Below are 14,196 nucleotides of genomic sequence, written 5' to 3'. Positions count from 1 at the left end.
TGATGAGTGGAAAAACATTACCACTCACGTAGAAAAGCTACCTGTGAAAGTCCATCATGTAGATGCCCATGTCCCCAAGAGTCAGGCTAATGAGGAACACTGAAAAAGCAAGCAAGTAGATCAGGCTGCAAAAATAGAGGTGTCACAGATAGATTTAGATTGGCAACATAAGGGGAAGTTATTCCTAGCTCGATGGGCCCATGACACCTCAGGTCATCAGGGCAGAGATGCCACCTACAAGTGGGTCGAGACCGATGGGGTGTGTTTAACCATGGACAGTATTTCTCAGGTTATCCATGACTGTGAGGCATGTGCTGAGATCAAGCAGGCCCAGTGGGTGAAGCCCCTATGGTATGGTTGTTGGTGGTCCAAGTACAAGTATGGGGAGGTCTGGCAGATTGACTACATCACACTGCCCCAGACATGCCAAGGCAAGCACTGTGTGGAAGCCATAACTGGATGGTTGGAGACAAGGTACCCCCAAGAGAATTGAGTCCAACAATGGGACTAATTTCAAGAACAGCCTTATCAATACCTGGGCTAGAAAACATGGCATTGAGTGGGTGTACCATATTCCATATCATGCACCAGCGGCTGGGAAGGTTGAATGGTGCAATGGCCTGCTTAAAACCACCGTGAAGGCACTGGGTGGGGGGACTTTCAAGAACTGGGAGATTAGTTTAGCAAAGGCCACATGGTGAGAGAACGCCTGAGGTTCCACAAACTGAGCTGGCCCTGCCCAACCTGAGCCCTTGTGAACAACACATAGATGTAAGGTTCCAGTGGTACACATGAGTGATATGCTGGGAAAAACTGTTTGGGTTAATTCTGCCTCCAGCAAAGACAATCCCATCCGTGGCGTTGTCTTCACTCAGGGACTAGATTGCACGTGGTGGGTGATGAAAAAAGATGAAAAGACCCAATGTATATGTCAAGGAGACCTTGTTTTAGAGTGAACTACTCGTGACACTGGACCTGTATCCATATCTGCATGTATGTATGTCTTAGGTTACAAGATGTTATTGGGAGAGTGTATTATATTTGCCATCTGTTAGAGGTGAGGCAGTTATCAACTGTTAATTGGGCAGTTTTCTTTATCTCTCCCACAACCAATCCTCCCTCCAGGAGATATCTTCCGTTAATAGGCCATTGAGTGTTCCTGCATGGCTGACAAAATTACATCATCCCACTGGGAGAAGCTCTGCCCAGGGGAGGAGCCAAGCATTCCTTCCTGGATATAATCAGAGATTTGGCATGCTACAGGCAGCTTTCTTCTCCACTGGATTCTCAGATGAAGACGAGGCCCATCTTCAGCAGCCCTGGAGCTCCAGAGGAAAACTCCACCCTTGTCCAGGATCCCTGCTCCAGCAGAACTACATCTGGCACTGCAGGAGGGCGGAGCCCCCATGGAATGGACTGCTGCCACCACCCTGACCCACAGGGGGTCACATCATATTCTGACTCTCTCAGTGGTTTGGGTTTTTTTGTTTGTACTATTGCATTGGTATTTTTCATTTTCCTAATAAGGAACTGTTATTCCTATTCCCATATATTTGCCTGAGAGCCCCTTAATTTCAAAATTGTAATAATTTGGAGGGATGGGGTTTACATTTTCCATTTCAGGGGTGCTCCTACCTTCCTTAAGCAGACACCTGTCTTTTCAAGCCAAGACAGCCAGTCTGCTCCAGAACTGAGGTTAAGTTGAACTTCTGAACTTCTATTAAATTTATGCAGTTATTTTGCCATGTAGATCCCAATGTTACCAATGTGAGGAAAGTTCAAACTCAGGGTTTTTTCTTTTTGTTTTTCCTTTTATTTAAATTTTTTAAAGGGTATAAAGAAAACTTTATTAACAGAATTAAAAGAAAAATAATTATAAATCAGAATAAACCTTCAGAGCACTTCTCCTCCCTCCAACTTTCCTTTCTTTTTCCCACTTGCAATGTAAAGAAACAAATTTGGTATATTCAGTCAGGTTGCCACCTGTAAAATAATCTTTCTTCAATCCACTTAGGGTGAGGAGTCTCTCCTGCCATACCATGGAGACTTTTCCACAAGAAACAGTTCTCTCGTGGTTTTAATTTTCACAAATAGCAGCCTCCCAGAAATCTGCAATCACAAAGTCCCTCCCACAGTTTTGGTAGTTTTCCCACTACCACCAAGGGTCATTTCAGCTTATTGGGGTGCAATTTTAAGGATGAGCTGTTCTAGTATAGAAACAAAAGTTCTTTTATCTCTGGGAATAGAGGTTTTCTTTTTCCATTCCTGGGGCAAGGTTCTTCATCTCTCTAATTTCTCTCTGTTCAAGCTTCTCATTGGATCACAGCTACTTCAGCATCTGCTTGCTTCAACACGGGTGCCTCTGCTCACAGTGATAGTTAGAATGCTACATCCCCCCAGTGCATTCCATGAGTTACAGGGAAGAAAGGAGTCTGATGTATCAATTATATCTTCACCATAGCCTTACAAGAGAATTTCAGCCCAAGACTAAGGCATCTCCTCATTCTCCTCCCATCTGGGATTTGACTCCTTCTTTACTAATCTCGGTGTCTCCATGTTGTTTTCTCTATGTGTCTTCACCCTTTCTTTTCCTCTTACTTGAGACAGGATTGATGTCTGTAAGTTTCATCTGTGCACTGAAAGAGTTGATATCTCACCCAGGCTGTGGATGGCCGTATGATCTCTGCTGTGATGGTAATGGAGCTGCTTGCACAGTTGATTTCGGCTCCTGCCATGCTGGGGGGCACCTGAGCCAGGCTCCCAATGGCAGCAGGAGCAGCCGGGATTTCAGCGGCCTGCCCACAACCCAGTGGCTGCACGCCATGGGTAGACAGCTTCCCCTCTCCCTGTCCAGTGGCTGTGGGTGGAACTCGGCAGCAGCAGCATCTCAGCCGAGCCATGCTGCGGGCTGGCCTGGCCACACAGCAGAATGAGCCCAGCCCGGCCAGCACTGCAGCAGAGCAGGGCCCAGCCTGAACAGCACTGCAGCAGAGCAGGGCCCAGCCTGAACAGCACTGCAGCAGAGCAGGGCCTGGCCCAGCCAGCACTGCAGCAGAGCAGGGCCCAGCCTGAACAGCACTGCAGCAGAGCAGGGCCCGGCCTGAACAGCACTGCAGCAGAGCAGGGCCCGGCCCAGCCAGCACTGCAGCAGAGCAGGGCCCAGCCTGAACAGCACTGCAGCAGAGCAGGGCCCGGCCCAGCCAGCACTGCAGCAGAGCAGGGCCCAGCCCAGCCAGCGCCGCAGCAGAGCAGGGCCCAGCCTGAACAGCATTGCAGCAGAGCAGGGCCCAGCCTGAACAGCACTGCAGCAGAGCAGGGCCCAGCCTGGCCCAGCCAGCACTGCAGCAGAGCAGGGCCCAGCCCGGCCAGCGCTGCAGCAGAGCAGGGCCCAGCCTGAACAGCATTGCAGCAGAGCAGGGCCCGGCCCAGCCAGCACTGCAGCAGAGCAGGGCCCGGCCCAGCCAGCGCTGCAGCAGAGCAGGGCCCAGCCTGGCCCAGCCAGCACTGCAGCAGAGCAGGGCCTGGCCCAGCCAGCACTGCAGCAGAGCAGGGCCCAGCCCGGCCACCATTGTAGCAGAGCAGGGCCCAGCCCGGCCACCATTGCAGCAGAGCAGGGCCCAGCCCGGCCAGCGCCGCAGCAGAGCAGGGCCCAGCCTGGCCAACATTGCAGCAGAGCAGGGCTCAGCCTGGCCAGCATTGCAGCAGAGCAGGGCCCAGCCTGGCCACCATTGCAGCAGAGCAGGGCCCAGCCTGGCTTCATCAGGCTGCACAGCAGAACGGGGCCTGGCCCTGCCAGCATCCAGTTACCTGTTCAAAGGCCACAAACAAGAGAGTTTTCACCAGGGTTTGTTAGTTTTTAAATGTGATTTCACAGAGGCATGTCCAGCTTTCTTAAGTGGTTTAACAAGGTGTCAGTATTCAAAAGTAGCCAGCTGATTGGTTCCCCGGAGTCTGGAGGAAGCTGTTAGCAATCCTCACAGAGAATCACTTCCATAACTGATGGGTTTTCTCTTCAACTAAAAACCAAGCTGTGTTAAACCACGACACCCAACCCAACATGGTGGTGCATGGACTGGAGCTCCAGGTGGCTGGTCCTGACCTACCTTTGCTGTGGGAATGAAACAGAAAGAGGAAAACAACCTCTCCTACCTGGAGTTCCCCTCCAAACAGGCTGTGAGTTCCTGGTGAGCCATGGCTGTGTATTGGGGACCTGGGAGTCCATGGAGGACTTCTGGTGATCCAAGGGCTATCACAGCCAAGGGACTTATGCTGGTCCCTTGGGCGCAGTCGTGGGCTGCAGATGGGGCCACTTGTGGCATCACTGGCTTTGCTGCTCCAACATTGCTTCTCCCCAAGGCCAGGCTCCCACTTCTAGGAATGCATCATGTCCCCATGGAAACACAAATGCTTATTTATTTGACATGTTTAGGTCTTTTTTAATTTAATTGAATTCCCCATCTCTCTTGGGTTGCTTTTTTTTGTGTGTTTTTTTTTTTTGGGGGGGGGGGTGTATTTGGGTGTGTTTTTTTGTTTTTGGGGTTTTTTTTTTGTTTTTTTTTTTTTGGTTATTCGAAGGAAGGAAGCCCAAACTCGGATGTTTGTTTGTTCTGTCCTGGCTGATGTTCCCTTGGTTGCTCCAGTGGCTGATAAACTGGCAGGGAAGTGGAGTGTGGAGCACGGCAGAGCCTGGGAAAGGCCAGGACCCCACTTCCCCTAGCCTTACGTCACGGTTTCTCTCCTATTATCTTGGCCTGGGGGACGCCTCTGCCAGCTGCCTCTGCTCCCTCTGCTCCCGCTTTTGTCACCAGCTCAGGGGACTGTGCTTGGTGGGACATCCACAAGGAGAACATCTCCATGCCAGCCAGATCCCCTCTACCTGCCCTGGTGCCACCTCCAAATTCCTGGCCCAGGGTGCAGCCGGGACCCACGGTTCATCCTGCCATGGGGCCATGGAGAGGGAGAACCCACATGGATTAGAGCTCAGGCATGGGCTGCGTTCCTCTCATGGAACTTCACCTTCTCCATCCAGAGAGGTTCCACCTGTCATGGCCCTACCCAGTGATGTGTGAGGCTGTCACAGACCTCAGGCAGGGGAGGAGGGGGTGCTCACTGCTCTGAGCAATGCCAGCAACTTATCCCATGGCTCCTGCCATGAGCCATTAGCTTGGAAAGTCTCTCCTTTCCCCAAGCTGGAAGATATCCCAGAAAAGAGAAATATTTGTGGGGTGTGGGGTATGTGCCATGGGTGGGGGAGCTGGGAGCTTTGTGTTCCCTGTTCCCTGTCGGGCAACAGGAATGTGGTTCAAGGCAAGGGTCGATGGGGGTGGGATCAGCTTGGGAAGCCTCTGAGGCTCCTCTGGGAAGAGCATCTTCCCTGGGGTATTGGAGTGACTCCAGAGGAGGTGAGATCCCCTGATTCCCCAGCATCCCTGGTTTGGGAGGAACATTTGAGAGGGCTCAGGAGATGAGTCCCTGTGTAAATGAGGATGCGGGAGGTACCAGAGGGGAGGCGTGGTAGGAAATGCTGGAGCAGGAAGGCAGTGGGGCCATCTGTCCATTGGAATGGAGCCTTTCACTCTCCATGGTCTTTGCAGCAGTGAAGGACCCTGGGGACCTGCTTCAGGACCCCTCTTTAGGGGAGAACAGGAGGGAATGTGGATGTTCTCCCCCACCCCTCAGCTGAAGGTCCTTGTGCAGGAGACTCCAACTTTTCCCAGCCAAGACAGATGTGAATGGCTCCCAAACCTCCTCCCACATTCCAGCAACACTTCTATCTCCTGCTACAGACCAGGTTTTTCCAGGGATTGCAGCAAATTCCCCCACCTCTTTTAGCATCCCGGTGCTTTGAGAAAGGGAATTGCTTCAGTGATCTGGAGCACAAGTGTGGGCATCTGGGTCTGGTAAGCAGAGTGCAGGTGGTTGAGGAGGAAGGTGTCTCCATGCCCATCCTTCTGCATGAGGTCACTGTCTCTTCCCATGGTCCCAGCAACTGCTTGGGAGGCTCCCAGCTCTGCTTCCCTTCTCCCAACCCTGTGTACTTGACAGCCCTGTGGAGGAGGGTGGTGGGCACTGGTGGGCACGGGTGGATTTTCTGGGGATAAACAGGGATGCTGCAGGGGGTCCTGGAGCTCTGTGCTGGGCCAGGTGCTCACCAGCCCCAGCCCCAGCCCCTGCCCTGGCTCTGTGCCCGCCAGCCCGGGACCTGTTCCAGAGGATAAAATATGGTCTCAGTGCTGCTAATTGGAGCTCTTTCCCTACACTTCCTCCTCTCCCTCTCCAGCCCCGGCTCTGCAGGGTCAATAAGTGATCCACATTAGGCAGGGTCTCTGTGGATTCCATGTGGCTCCGGCAGCAGCTGGGGCTCTCCGGGGCGGGAGGAGGGGGCTGCATCCTCAGGGGGAATCTCCAGACCCTCCAGGGTGGGAGACAAATGCTTCAGGATCTCCTCCATCCAAACCTTCTCCCACCACGTGGTTCTGCTGCCTTTCCTCATGTCCCTGAGGTTCCCCTGCACCCCCTTCTCCAGAAGGAGCAGTCCCCCCACCTCACCCCCTCTCTCTCCCCCCATCCCCTCCCCTCGGGCTGGCCACCGGCAGACAGCCACTATCGATTTTCCTGGGTCAGCAAATCCCAGCCGTGGGGGGAGCTGGGCAGTGGTGACACGAGGATGGCAGTGCTGGCACTCCAAGGGTCCTAAGGGAGCTGTCAGGAGAGCTGTCCCGATCCCAAGTCCCACCAGCACTGCATCCTGTTTCCTGTGAGACACGGGTGGGTCTTCCCTCCCTGTGCCCCGGGCAGCCCTGGCTGATGAGATCCAGGGGTGGGGAAATGCAGCTCCTGCACAGGATCACTCTGGAAGCTGGGGAGCAGGAAACCTACTGCCTTGCTTTGAGCAAAAAGAGTCCTTTGCTTCCTCCAAAGGGACCCGAGTGGGTCAAGACATGGTGTCCCCAAGGAGCCTGTGATTTTGTCAAGCCTTTTCCTAGCTGAAATCCCACTGTCCCCCCCAAATTGCCTGGGACACCAGCAGTAGGAGAGGAGCTACATCCAACACTGAGACTGGATCCGTGCCCTCTTTCCAGCCTCCTAGAATGATTCCTGGTGAGAATGTTTTGCATCATGCTGTCTTGGGAAGCAGTGGCAGCTGCGGGGACATTGATGTCACCCTTCCATCTCTAACCCTGATGCCTGTCTTGGAAGATGCTTTTCCTGGGAAGCATGAGCTGGATGTGTGAGACCCTGGAGTATGGGATCACCACGGCTTGACTCTCCTCTCTCCTCCAGAGCCATCTGGAGGCAACAGGGAATCCTCTGCCCCTCTGGAGAGAGGAGCAGATCCTCCACTTTGTCCTGGCCAGAGACCCTCACCCTCCAAGGCATTGGCAGCCTCTCAGGGAGCTCCTTCCATGGAGCATCTTCATGCAATGGGTGGGAATTCCTGGGGGATTTGGGGGCTTCCAGGCACCCACGTGGAGATGGGAGATGTTGGGGAACAGAGAGGGATGAGGTGTCAGGGCATCCTGGCTGTGGGGCAGAGTCTCTGTTTCAGCAGAGGAAACCGTGAGCAGGTGACAGAAGGTCAGAAAAGTTTTTGCCTGGCCCAAAAGCCTGAGGCAGGAGGGTCCAAGATAACCACGGTTATTTAATTTATTTTTTCTAAATAAAAAAAAGGAAGGAAGTTAATAAATAATGTAAAGTGGAGAATGCATTAATGAAAGGGAGAGCGAGGCAGAGAGAAGGAGAGAGAGGAAGGGACAGGGCAGAGTGAGAGCTCAGGGAGTGGTGGGAAGATATTCCTGCCGGTATCGATTGGATATGATTACATTAGAGCTATCAAATATTCATACTACATTCCACAAGAGGTCATTGTGTGTGTTTTTCCAATTTAGCTCTGCCTTGGTGCAGGCAGCAGGCTCCGGGTGGGAAGCACGGCTCCAGCCCTCGGGCTGCCACTCCCGCGGCCACATGGATGTCACCCCCTGGAGGGACAGGGGCTGGGGGCACAGGGAGGGTGCACTGAGCTGGCTGCTGACCCTGAGGGTCCTTCACAAAGCCCCTGAGGGCTGAGGATCCTGTGTGGATACAGAAACGGGGACAGGCGTGCTCCAGCTCTGGCACCTCGCTCCTCCTTGGCAATCACTGCTGCTCCCTCCCAAGCCAGATCAGGGCCCATGGTCACTATTTACTGGCTGCTCCAGGCTGTTCCTTGTTCTTAATGGAGCATTTTTGCTGGGATGTCGCTTTGCCAGCCAGGAAGGTCAGCCCAGGCCACGGAGCGAGGCGGGAGGTGGATGAGTTGCCATGTGGACGCAGGCAGGGATGTGTGGCAGGTCTCCTGCTGTGGTGCCCATCTGCCAGGGCACTCTGGCCCCTCTCTCCCTGCCCCCATCCATCCCTCCAGGCTGTCTGTGCCGCCGGGATCCTCCCCGAGGGGACAACCACGAGGGAAAAGGGCCCTTTAGCATCAGTGCTCCCGAATCACAGTTCAAGGAGGTAACTCTGTGGTGTCCCGGGTGCCAACCTGTTCTGTCACCCTGAAGAGGCAGCTGGGGACCTGCTGCCCGATTTTACTTCCACGCAAGGTACTTCCCTTGCCCGTGCCTTAGTTTCCCTGATAGTTCACGTTCCCACAGCATCACCAGTGCACCGCTGCCGTCCCGCAGCCCCCGGCCCCGCCGAGCCCCCCCGGCCTCCTCCCGCCACGGCCCCGGGTGCTGGGAGCCAGCGCTGCCTTCTCTCCTTACATTAATAAAAATTTTACAGCACGGTGGCAGGAAATGCATTTTCAGTTCATCTGCTGCAGCTATTAGATTACCAGGAAATGGCTGGCTGGCCGGCGGCCAGGGGTCCGGAGGGCCGCGGCGCAGGGGAAGGCGAGCGGAGCGCCGGGATGAGCCATGGCACCGGTCCCCATCCTCCTGGATGTTCCCGTGCTGCGCCAGGCTGTGCCCACCTGCTCTGCCGGGCCCCGGATGCGAGGCTCCCTGGGCATTCCCTGAGCGGGTGGGGATGGATCTGGTCCCTGCTGCCCTGAGAAGTGGGATGAGCAGGGGAGGTGTCTCCTGATGAATCTGCTCCAGCCTGAGATCAACAGAGCCCAGCTGGCCAAGCCTTTGCTGAAGCTGTGCTGTGCTGGGTTGCAGGGAGAAGTGGAGGATTTGGGATTGGGACCAGGGAGAGGTGGGGGATTTGAGGCTGGGACCAAGCAGAGATGGGAGATTTGGGGCTTGGGCCCGGGAATGGTGGGAGATTTGGGGCTGAGACCAGGGAGAGATAGGATATTTTGTATGTACCTGAGAGGAGTGAAAGATTTAGGACTGGGACCAGGGAGAGGCAGGCAATTTAAGGCTGAGACCACGGAGAGGTGGGACATTTGAGGCTGTGACAGGGAGGATGCATTCACTGAGTGCAGCAGGTATCTGCAGAGGTTGGTTATTCCAAGCTGTGGGATTTTTAAATCACCAGACTGGGCTGGTGTCAAACACAGCCTAGGAAAGACTTAAATGTGTGTTGTCTGTAACAGAGCCAGGAGTGGGGGGTAGGTGCTGGCTATAAATACCTGTACCTGCCTCAGAGGTGGCAGTGCTAATGAAGGGAGGGAATTGTGAGCAGCCCCTCAGGGAGGGGGCAGCAGCAGTGGCTGCAGTGGCTCTGTGGGCCCTGGGGAGGGAGGGACAGACAGGACAGGGTTTTAGGGACCTGGTTTTTAGGCTAGGCAGGATTTTCAGGAGAGCCCTCTTAGAAGTGACTGTGGCCAAGTGCTGGAGCTGCTCTGTACAGGTGGGACAATTTTATGCTGGAAGTCCCTGAGCCCAGCCCAGTAATGAGCCCTAGGATCCTTTCCACAATCCTGGAATGATCCTGGGATCATCTCCACATGAGCATCAGGCACCAAATCGGGTGCTCCACATAAGCATCAAACACCAAGTGTCTTCCGTGTGGCAGTGGGTCATCCCTCCCTGGAGCATCCTGGGCTCCAGAGGGGTGCTCCAGGCTCTAGGGGAGTGCTCAAGGCTCTAGAGGGGTGCTCCAGGCTCCAGAGGGATGCCTCAGGCTCTAGAGGGATGCTCCTTGCCAGTGCCTGGCAGCATCTCGTGGGGCTCAAGCCCTCTCTGCCTTCCCGGCCTCCCAGAGCCCCGAGCTAGGTGCAGGATCTGCTTTTGGGAAGGAGGTGACCCTAGCTCTGCCATGGTGACAGCTCTGTCTCCACTCTGGTCCAAGCGACTGGACTGGAGGAAAGAGGGTACCTGGTGGAGAAATGAGCGGTGGAGAACAGGGAAGGCAAGGAATGATGGAAAGGAATGGAGCAAGGAAGGGAGCAAAGTGTGGGGAGAAGGGAAGGTCTGAGCCTCACCAGGGTTTATAAAAGTTTGAAAGAACAGAAACCATGGTTTGTGTGGAGGGGACTGGCTATTTTTAGCCATGGGTAGGATGTCAGCTCTGAAAATAGCCTGCTACCAGATCCTAATGAAATCCTCTCTTTGGCTCTCACACGGAGCGAATTTGGAGGGGGAGGATCGCTGTCACACCCGCAGCCAAGGAGCTCCTGACATTCACAATGACTCGCTTGGTTTTCTCTTATTTATTTTTTTTTTCCTTCCCCCTCCGGTTTCTCCTATTCTTTGCCGGCTCTGCCTTACGCCGAGCAGAGGAGTCACCAGCCAAAAAAGTGACTGCGGGGGCGGTGCTGCTTAGCTACGGCCAAATCCCTGCAGCATGTGACCGGCTTGGCAATTTAATACGGAGCCCTGCTCCCCGGCACACGCGCGCTCGAGTTAAAGTGACATTGAAACGGGGACTCGAAGTGCTGAAGGCACAGCGTTTGGGGGGAGCTGCCTCCCCCAGCCCCTCCCAGCCATCCCTGGGGAGGGGGTGTGCTCCATGGGGTGTGGGAGCAGGAAGGGTGGTGCCCAGGTGAGGGAGGATGCTCGGGACAGGTGTGCAGGCTTGGGAGGGAGCAGGGATTGGGAGAGCTGCAGTGTGGATAGATCAGCTGGTCTGGGGAGAGCTGGGCAGCCTGGAGCACCAGCAGGAGGGATCCTGGTGTATGTGGTGCTTGGGATGGCCTGGTGGACACGGGGGACATATGGGATAGCTGGAGTGCATGGGATACTTGGAGTACATGGGATACCTGGAACTTGTGGGATACCTGGTGCATCTGGGACATTTGGGACATGGAGGGCACCTAGTACATGTGGGATCCCTGGTGTATGTGTGATCCCTGGTGCACATGGGATACCTGGTGTCTGTGGGATCCCTGGTGTGTGTGGGATACCTGGTGCATGTAGTACCTGTAGGAGAGCTCAGTGTGGGATCACTGGAGAGCCTGAAGAAGACTTGGAACACTGGGTGGTAACTGCTCCCAGCAATGATCAGGGACTTCCTGAGGAGCATTATGAGGAGCACAGGGCAGAGAATCCAGGGAGAGAGAGGACCCTGAGGGCTTGGGATGGAAAAACACTATGGGAGCATCACATCCCCAGCAGGGCAGGGGTGAAGGAGCCACAAAGGCACAGGCTAGGTGAGAAACATGTCTTGCAAAGGCAGGGTGTGACTTGCCAAAGGAGCCCCAAGGGCTTTCTGGGGACATTCACAGTCTGGAGGGTGCAAGTCCTTTGTCACTTGATTCCCCTCAACAGGGATGTAGCAGTGGGGTTTGAGCAGGATCCAGCTCCAGAGCTGTACTATGGGCACAACAGTGCCTGGACACTTCCTAGGGAGCCAGAAGATGGAGTTAAAAATTTCCCAGCAAGGAAATGCCTGTATTGCACATCCTTTTGTATTCCAGTGTCTCCTCACCCACCCTGCTCAGGTTCCTCAGGAGCTCATGTCGGGACCTCACCTTTGGAGCCAACACTGCTGGAGTCACATCTGCCTTCTCTTTTGGGAGGGAGATGTGGCTTTGGGCAAGGACCTCATCAGGACAAACGTGTTCTGTAGAAGAAGAGCTGCTGTGGAAGTGTGGGGAGCCCACAGATCATGGAACCATGGAATTATTTGGGTTGGCAGGCACATTAAAGATCCTCTGGTTTCCATCCTCTTCAGGGACACCTTCCACTATCCCAGGCTGCTCCAAGCCCTGTCCAAGGTGGCCTTGGACACTTCCAGGGATCCAGGGGCAGCCCCAGCTCCTCTGGGCACCCTGTGCCAGGGCCTGCCCACCCTCACGGTGACGATGCACAGGGACAGCCAACACTCAGCATTCGCTGTGCCCAGCGGGACCTGGGGAGTCATGCCACGGGAAGTCACTGCCCTGTCCTACTGTCCCCTTCAGCTGGGGTGAAGTGCCAGATCCCTGCTCACCCCGGGCGCTGGAGAGCCCCTGGAGACGCTGCTCCTGCTCGGCAGGGCCGGAACCATCTGCATCAATGAGTCAGCAGGACCCACTTAACACTTCCCCAGCAGAATCTGCTCCTCTCTCCCGACAGAATGGGCAGCTCTGGCAGGCTCTGGCAGCGTGTTACAATCTCAGCTCATTAAGGAACGCATCCTGAGTGCTTTATTGATGTTTTATGCTGCCTGGCTCCATCTTCAGAGGGAAACTCTCATTGCAGTCAATGACTACACCTCCGGCTGCTGCAGGCTGAGCTTGGAGCTCCGGATCTGGCTCCCAGAGAGGCAGGCTCAGCTCCCATGGCTACACTGCAAACCGTGGGGTTTGACCCCAAAGTGGGCACGAAACGTCTCAGGGCCAGCATCCCTCTTTTCTTTCCAGGACTAGGGAGCACTCAAAAGAAGAACACAAGGAAGAAGTTGTTTTTTTCCTTGCTTATCCTCTTTCTGTTAGAAGGAGCTGCCTGACAGGGAAGGGAAATGATGTTTCCTCTCCCCCAGCACTGCCATCTGTTCAGCCGAAGCCCAGCCGGGTGGGTGTACCCGGCCTCCTCCTCTCCCAGCGTGCTGGGAGCCACATGTCCCCACCTCGGGAGAGTCACAGTCCTTTAATAAGTTCCCCAGTGCTGGCTGTTGCTTCTGAAAAGCTCGTGGCACTGTCTGGCTTCAAGTGGCTTTTACATAATACAGACTGTCAGGCTAGATGAGCATCACGGTCCCTTCTGGCCCTAAAATCTGTGAATCTCCAAATTAGAGGGCACCAGCACCTCCTTGTTTCTGGCTGATTGAATCAGGGGAATCGTGTGTTCTCTTTCTCCTCTCTTTTTTTTTTTTTTTCCTCCCTCCCCTGCATCATCTCTAACTGGAGGTGAATTACCCTCCCCCTGAGCCCAAGCTTGGCAAACAGCAGCAGGAGACACCAGGCAGCTTCAGCCTTGCTGTGGGATATCCTGCTCTCCTGCCCACTCCAGGGCTGATTCCCAGGGGTGAATTGTCTGACTGTGGGCACAGCGAGGCCTGGAGCTGGTCAGGCTGAGAGGCAGCTGCAAAATCTGTGTGGAAAATGGTGCTGAGGTCTCTCAAATTGTTTTAAAATCCCAACTAAGTTCTCCAAGCTTCACACCAAGCTCCTTGGGATTTGTGACCAAGGTGTGGATGTAGAGAAACACTTTTTGGGAAGGGAAATGAAAATGAGTGACTCCCCATGTTTTTGGGGGTGTTTGAGATGTGTAGGGGGAATGGGAAGAGCAAAGCAGGGAGAAATTGCTGATGATCTGTGACGATTGATGGGGATGGGGGTTCTCCAAATTCAGGGGTCTGCAACAGGAGCTGGGGCCCTGCTGAGCAGGCTCAGCTGGAGCTGGGAACTCAGGGATGTCCACCTCGATCATCTTGGTGCTCTCAGCTGCACTCGGGACATTCACTGACAGCCTCAAACAGAGATGGAACACCCAGGAGCTGCTTCTCCCCATCCTTTTGGGCAGGACCCCAGTGGTGTTCGAGGTGCTGGATTTCCACTGGGATGAGGAGCAGGAGCAGTCCCAGAGGTGAGCTGAGGAGCTGGGGTGGGCTGAGGCAGGGGCTGTGCAGGTGTGGGGCACAGTGGGGGCTGTGGGAAGGGTGCTCAGTCCCTGCTCCCACACCCCCCACACAGGGAGAGGTGGCCAGAAACCTGCGGAAGTCTCACACCTTCCTCTCCCATGGCTCATCAGGAAGAACCACATCTCTCTCCCAACAGCCCAAACCCCTCCTAAGGAGGGGAGCTCCATCCCAGACCCTTTCTTTGGGGGAGTCTCTAAACTTTGCTGCTTTGCGAGTGCACTCAGGTTGCCAGCCCTCCTCTCCAGCGGTGCCGTGGTCAAT

Source organism: Passer domesticus, chromosome 7, assembly GCF_036417665.1.
Source record: "Passer domesticus isolate bPasDom1 chromosome 7, bPasDom1.hap1, whole genome shotgun sequence".
Lineage (NCBI taxonomy): Eukaryota > Metazoa > Chordata > Aves > Passeriformes > Passeridae > Passer > Passer domesticus.
The sequence above is the reverse complement of the archived record's forward strand: the minus strand, read 5'-3'. Positions refer to the sequence as shown.